Below are 6,815 nucleotides of genomic sequence, written 5' to 3'. Positions count from 1 at the left end.
TCTGTGTAGCTCTGGCTGTCCTGGAACTCACTCTGTAGACCAGGCTGGCCTCGAACTCAGAAATCCGCCTGCCTCTGCCTCGCGAGTGCTGGGATTAAAGGCATGCGCCACCCTGCCCGGCACATCCCAGTTTCTGAACGGTGTTCTGAAGTTACTTTTGAATGTCCCTTAAAGTAAAAGCATTGTAGTGGGTTGAAATTGTGTTCTTAGAGACAGAAAGCTGCTTCTGAGGCCCACAGAGCACCCTCAAAGCATTACCCATGCCTGGAAGGTGTTTGGGTATTTTTTCATACTTCACAACACATTTTTGAGATTATTTTTATCTGAGGATTTTTTGAACTTCTGGTGACTATACTCCAAATCACCCCTGTCCCCATGAATCAGTATAATAATTGATTGCTATTAGTAACTAATAACTTTTATGTTGTAGAATAAACAACATTGTAGTTTTTAACTACAGTACCTAAATTGTTCATTATCTATCTATCTATCTATCTATCTATCTATCTATCTATCTATCTATCTATCTATCATCTATGTATCGTTTATCTATCTATTCATCTATTAACTATCTATTCATCTATCATCTATTTATTTATCTATTTATCTATCATTTACCTATTCATCTATTATTTATCTATTCAACTATCATCTATCTATCTATCATTTATATATCTATTCATCTATTATCTATCTATTCATCTATCATCTATTTATCTATTCATCATTTATCTATCATCTATCTTTTCATCTATCTCTTTATCTATCATTTATCTATCTACCCTTCTTTCTAGTCCTTGACTTCATTGATCAGACTTTTTTTCTGATTTGATTTTTCTGCTCTTGTATAATCTTTTCCTGAGCATATTTGATCAGTATTTATATTTTTCCAGCAACCAAACTGAACTTGAAATTGTGGTTGTGCAGACTGTGAATTGTGTTTAGTATTCATAATGAGATCATATTATTTGACTATATGAAAAATACAGGTAGGATTGTCACTATGCCAAACTGTCATATCTTTAAATTGGTTATTCTTTATAGACTAGAAAAAGGATTCAACAGTATTTATTTACTGTAAAGGTCATTTTTGTTTTCTCAGAGGAAGGGATGAGATGAAAGCTGTATCTAAGCTTAATGAATACAAATGGCTTGGGCTGGACTCATAGGGTTTCTATCTCCTAGGCCAGGAAGCTTCTAACCACCATATAATCTAATCTTCTTCAAGTCTAGACCTTGAAGGATTCAGCTTCCAGCCTCCATCTGCTAACCTAGGTCTAGAATGTTTCAGTTTCTGAGATTTAATGCTCAATAAACTCAGACTTTCAAGTTCTTTCTAAACTCTGGCTGGCTGGTTCAACTCAGTTGCTCTGACTCAACTACTCTTCAAGCTGACTGATTCAAATTGGCTTCTCTTGGCTTCTGACTGAATTGCTCTTCTTGGAAAAGCTACCTGTGAATTCCATGAACTGCACTGCACTGCAATGAACTGCAGTGAACTGAGCTGCCTCTCTCTCCCTGCCTTGCTCTTTAAGTAGCCTCTTTCCTGTTTGTTCTCATGAGAGTTGTGTGTATCCTGTTTCTGATTCATTCTGTCAAATCTTTCTCTAATTTATCACTTTATCTGCCCCTCAATTAGATGTCATTGTTTGTGATTAAAGGTGTGTACTAAAGGCCTGTCTGTATTCCAGCCAGAGGGATTAAAGGTGTGTGGCATGTCTGCATTCCAGCTATATCACACAGACCTAGAAGGTCTCTGGATATGATCCCTTGCCAAAGCAGCCATGTTGCTGTATTAAAATTCTTCTACAATTTATTTGTTTGTTGTTGTTGTTTATTGGTTCTGGAGACTGAGCTTGGGGCTTGTCTGTGCTGGCAAGCTATCTATCATAGAGTTACAATTTCAATTATTCAAATATAATTTAATAGCAAAGAGAATAAGTATGCACATTGAATGTTATTTTCTTTTTCTTATTTTCTTTCTTTTCTCAATATGCTTAAAATTGTATTTCTAGGTAGGATAAAATACTAGATATCTAGTTGAATTTGAATTTCAAGAGAAAAATATGTGAGTAGAGTTCATGCTAAAGATTTAATTGTTAACTGGATTAACTGAGTGCATCTGCTCATGTCTTTTAACCTAACAGCCCTGTCTTAAAACTATTTGGTTATTGAAGTTAGTGAAGTGACTCAGTGTGTAAAGGCATTGCCACCAAGCCTGATGACCTGAGTTGGCCAAAAAGTTGTATTCTGATTTCTACATACCCATGGCCCTCTGCTCTGTACGCAGAACCCATGGGGGAAGAAACCTTCTAATCTCTATGAGTTTTAGGTCAACTGGTCTACATAGTGAGTTCCAGGTCAACCTAATGAGAGTATGGTGTGTGTGCATGTGCGTGTGCGTGTGCGTGTGCGTGTGTGTGTGTGTGTGTGTGTGTATGAGTGTATGTGTAGAACACAGTTTGTTTTTAACTCCTCAACTCCTCAGTCCTTGAATCTTAAGGATCCTTGTCATGAACATGCCATGTCAGGCACACGGACAGACACCTTTGTGCCTTTCTGCAATGTCTGTTGGATGTGTTGAATAACAAATTTTTTTTTACAATCACATCCATTTTACTGGTAGCATTTTCCAAGTATTCCTGATGCCCTCAGTAGCTGGCTAATTCTTCAACTCCAACTTTAGCTACTAAAATGAACTCTTAGATCATATGTTCCACATCATATGGTGTGTGTGATCTGTTACACATCATATGGCTCGTGCACACATGGTATTAAAGAGGCAAGCAGAAAGCTGATGCAAAGAAAATCTGTGAGAACGAGCTAATAAACCCTTTTGGAGAAGCCACTTCAGTCAAGCCTCAGCATCACGATTAAGCCAAGTTTCAGGGTTAAGTGGAGCTGCAGAAGCAAGATGCCAGACTGAAGAAATTGTAGAGCATGAAGGGCAAGACTAAGTCCAGATGGATGAGTGGGTAGACAAACGCATAGCGGGTCCTGATGTACAACAGGCACATAGACAAATGGATGTGCAGAGGGATAGAAGGCAATTTGAATAGCCACATCAACAGTGGTTGCTGACTGAGCTGGAAGAAAAGTTGGGAGTCCTCTTCCTGTTGACCCCCTGATGCATATACTGTAGAGTCAGACAATACTGGGAGCTGTCTCAGCACCAGTCTGGTGTCTCCTCCTTTTTATGGAGTCCAGGTGAAGGTATTGTACCCTTTCCTTGTTCTGAAATGTAAGTTCTTAAGTATGGTATCCCAGATATGATATTTTTAGAATGTGACTAAAATATATCGATCTGGTCATATGGCCCCAATTAATTTTGATACATTTATAGTCTGACGCTAGAGGTTTTCACTTTTAGGAATAAGCTACCAGTTTGTGCCTTAAGAGTAGTCCTGGATGGATGGTGTCGCAATACTATTTTACACAATAAAAAGTAATGAAGCAGGAGGTTGCCTGATCTCAGTAACCGTCTGGTTTCATCCTTTGTGGCAAACAAGACTAGGATGGCTTGGTGTCCTCTCAGGAGATATAATTATCAAGTGGAAGCAAGCATCAAATACTTTCCTTACAGTCAGCATAGAAAACAAGTATCTTGGAGGAAAGAAAGAGAGAGAAGGTTTTTTTAAATTTCATTTTCATTATGTCTGTGTGCACGTGTGCACGCCTATGCAATACTCAGTATGTGCAGAGGTCAAAGGAAAACTTTGTGGAGTAAGTTCTTTTCCAACTTTACATGGGTTTCAGGATTAGAGTAGAAAAATCTCCTGGTCAAGAGAATGGGATCTTTGGCCTATATGGAGTCCTAGCTTTCCAGTTGGGTGGGCTCAGTCACTTTGGCTAAGGGAAGACCTCTGGGAAACCAGACTCATCTTAGGCCATGCTAAAGAGACTGGTGAATAATTCATTCTTTGTTTTTTTAATTGGATATTTTATTTATTTACATTTCTAGTATGATCCCCTTTCCCAGTTTCCCCTCTGCAAACTCCCTATCCCATCCCCCCTTACTCTGCTCCCCCACCCACTCCTGCCTCACCACCCTAGCATTCCTCTACACTGGGGCATCAAGACTTCACAGGACCAAGGGCTTCCCCCTCATTGATGCCAGATAAGGTCCCTTCAGCTCCTTCAGTCCTTCCCCTAACTCCTTCATTGGGGTCCCTGTGCTCAGTCCGATGGTTGACCACAAGCATCCTCATCTGTATTTATCAGGCTCTGGCAGAGCCTCTCAGGAGACAGGCTTCTGTCAGCATGTACTTCTTGGCATCAGCAATAGTGTTTGGGTTTGGTAACTGTATGTGGGATGGATCCCCAGGTGGGGAAGTCTCTGGATGGCCTTTCCTTCAGTCTCTGCTCCACACATTGTCCCTGAAGTAGAGTGACTTGGGAGGAAGAGAAGAAGGGAAGAGGGAAAACGGGGAAGAATCAGGTATGGGAAGAGATGGAGAAGACGTACGGAGGGTCAGAAAATTGAACAGAGGTGTGTAGCAATGGGGGATGGGGAACTGGGAATAGCAACCAGAAAGTCCCAGATGCCAGGAAAGAAAGAGCCTCCCAGGACCCCAAGGGATGACATCAGCTGAAATACCCCACAAAGGGGAGGGAGAACCTGTCGAGACCATATCCATGCTCCCCCACCCTGGTTAAGGGATGGGGCCACCCATCCATCTCCAAAATTTTAACCCTGTCTAAAGGAAATACAGGGACAGAGTGGAGCAGAGACTGAATAATTCATTCTTTAATGAGCTCCCGTACTTTTCCTTCCCAGCATCCTCTCCCTATTGCAGAAGCTTGTGGGTTACAACCGTGTAAGGTAATTAGTCTGTCCATTTTTCTAAATTATCCAGAAAATTCTAACATTTCCCTGTCTTCTCTGTTTTCTAAGCACACTTTACTTAACACTTTGGACTTTCCTCCCAACATTTTGGACTTCCTTCAAACTTCTTCCATGCCTGACTTGTGGGCCATGTGTCTGACCCCCACACACATATGGCATGGCTCTCCCTTCTTGCCTGCCTTCTCCTCTGGACAACAGCTGACGTTTACAGCTGGCTTGCCCTATGATTTTTTCTTTCAAACTCTAATGAAATTATCCTTGAGCTTCCATGTTGTGGATGGCCCTGGAGCTGTTGTATTTTGATGTTAGTTCCGCTTTCCCTGGAGGAGGTGTCTGGAATGAGGAATGAGTCATGTACTGAGGTGTCTCCTTATAAACCATCCCCTAGTGAATAAAGGAATCAATCACTAGGCAAGTAGGGGGGACTTCCGGGTTGGACGGAGAAAGAGAGGAAGCAGAAGAGAGTTAGGGGCTTTTTGGACAGTGCTAGCGAGTGGGCAAGTTGTAACTACTAGTGTCTTCCAGTTTATGGCGAATCCTGGTGGATTTGCCACCGGAGGATTTAGATTTAATATGGCTTACAAGATTAGGATTCTAGCTGTTGTGCCCAGTGTTACCATTGTTTCTGAACTAAGTTTGTGTGTGATCACGCGGTAGATCAACTGGGTTCAAAGGAGAAAGGTATGGTGGCAAAGCATGGGTTTGCCAGATGTACACCACAAAGGCCATGGAAGTTTCGAAGCATGGGGCGGGCATGGTAGCGACCTGTCAGTGGGAACTTAGCAAGCTGGGTAGAGAGATTTTGGAGCTCTGAGTCAGAAATTCTCCACAAGATAAAAACCGGCTGGGGAAACCCCCAGGGGCTGAAAGTAGCTGGGTGAAGCCCTGGAACTTACCGTTCTTTTTATTCTTTCCCACAACACTTCCATTTTAGTTTATTTTAACATTCTTTTACTAATGACACTGAGAACCCCAAAAGGGGGCCGCAATATTCCCTTTACCACTGGGTCATCTCACTGGCTGCACATCAATTATCTTTGCCATTCGGTAACGTGATGTTTTCTCATGTGCTTCCAGGCCATTTTATTTTCCTTCCCCCATTCATGTCCTTTTTCTGCCTTTCACAAAGGCTATCTTTCTGAAGGTTGATTATGAAAAGCACAGTAGCCCATTAGAGAATAAGAGTACCCGATGGTTATCTTTCTCTGTGTAGCTGAAGCTGGCCAAGGATTTACAATCTCCCAGTCTCCAATCACTAGAGTGACAGGCATGGAATTCCCCTTCATATAAGCTTTGCTTCTGGAAAGTCTGATTATCCAGGACCACACCCAGGAAGAAGAGTGAGGAGAGGAGCCCCTGTAGCACGTGGAGCAGGCTATGCTTGGGATACAACATCACAAGAAGGATGAGGATGATAAAGATGATGTTTCTGGAGGAGGTTTAGCAATGTGGACAGACTGCCCACCAGGCCGTCCTTGATGCCTGATAGTCTTTTGCGCATTGGCTTGGCCTCTGAACTTTGGCATATGTGAAGTGTTAGTAGAGTTTACTCAGGCTCTTGGACATGGTCTGGGCAGAACTGCTGTGTGCGTTGCTGAGGCAGAGGCAAATGCTTCTTCAATGCCTGTTCTCTCCAAATTCTATGATAGTCTCTGTGATGGTAGGCTCTTCTTTTGGAAGAGCACACGGCTAAATCTGGTCCTTTCCCGTCTTTCTGGCAGCTCAAGATGTTTCTTGTCATCTGGATGTGAGCAGATGTCTATGTAACCACTTCTGGACCATGCCTTTAAAGGGTATTCTTTTGGTATTTGGTTCTGTTTTGTTTTAGAGACAGGGTTTTTCATATCCCAGGCTGTTCTTGAACTCTCAAACTCACTATGCAAGTGAGAATGACTTTGTACTTCTGGTCCTCTTCCCAATTGCTGGGGTCATAGGTATGCCCTGCTGTGTGTTGGGGTCATAGGTATGC

The sequence above is a fragment of the Mus pahari genome, chromosome 9, assembly GCF_900095145.1.
Source record: "Mus pahari chromosome 9, PAHARI_EIJ_v1.1, whole genome shotgun sequence".
Lineage (NCBI taxonomy): Eukaryota > Metazoa > Chordata > Mammalia > Rodentia > Muridae > Mus > Mus pahari.
This window is presented reverse-complemented; position numbering follows the sequence as displayed.